Genomic DNA, 1,188 nt, shown 5'->3' on the forward strand with positions numbered 1-1,188 from the left:
TGGAACTGCGGCAGCCATATAGCCCTCCCGCTCGCCAAACTGGTTCCTCGGAAATTAACACCCACTGCGGTTGGCCAGTGGGTGGTGGGCCGACTGGGCGCAGCGTGCGCCTGTGCAGGGGGCCCGGACGCTGATTGGACCGACGGGCAGCCAATTGAAAGCTCGCGGGGATGCAGTTCTAGCGCCCTCTAGACCGCTGCTCATTGTCACTGCACCGCGAATGCTCCCCACCCCGGCTGGCCACAGCTGTCGGTTTATCAAATTAGTTGTTTATTTTATTGATTTTAATGATATTAAGCACATTCCGCACTCAGACATCAGCGATTTCCAGCCGCTTTGTTTGGGTTGCGCAATGAAGACGTACGAGATTTCATTAGCGCCAAACGCTCTGTTTTTCATTTACTAATTTATGGAATTTTCAATAAGCAGCTATCGAAACAATACATAATCTTGTATCAATCGCCTTGATTGGATTCTGTTGAGTGTTAAATGCCCCTGCGATTTGGGTTGTGGGGCAGATTGAGAAGTGATTTTTCAACTGGAGGGGGTCAATAAAGTAGCCGAGTTTTGTTTCAGACAAAACAATGATTTGGGATTTAAGGCAGTTTATTTAATTTATATTTTACTGTGAATAAACAATCTTTATATGTAGCGACTAGTTTGTTCTGGTAAGAAAATATTGTCAAATGAACAGAAATTTCTCACATTTCTTATCTAATCTCTAAATTTAATATTCGTAAATGACTGTAATTAGCAGATTATTACGTGATTTGTTTTTTAATTGTGTTGAGCCCCATTCCCCAATCAATTGAAACATTGAGCTAAATTGTGACATAAACCGTCGTCGCCAAACGGTTTAGCTATTAAATTGTCAAAACAAACTCCGCGGCAATCAGCAATCGGCAATTGTACGAGTGTCGGGCCCGACCCCAATGCCATATTGGAACCGGCAAGACCATAAAACTTCGCCAAAGTGCTCCAAACTGGCAGGCCAATCCCGCAGAGCACCGACGACAAATGTCACTCGAAATGAAGCCATTGCTCCACTTTGAGCTGCGAAAGGATGCCGCTGAAGGGGGGAGAACCGCTGAAAATGGAGACGTTGACTGAAGTGGATTTCTAGCGCATCGCCATAGAACCACTCCCATAAATAATGCATTTCGAGCCACTTGAAAATGGAAGCGCAAA

The sequence above is a fragment of the Drosophila ficusphila genome, unplaced genomic scaffold, assembly GCF_018152265.1.
Source record: "Drosophila ficusphila isolate 14025-0441.05 unplaced genomic scaffold, ASM1815226v1 contig_791, whole genome shotgun sequence".
NCBI classification, from domain to species: Eukaryota; Metazoa; Arthropoda; class Insecta; order Diptera; family Drosophilidae; genus Drosophila; species Drosophila ficusphila.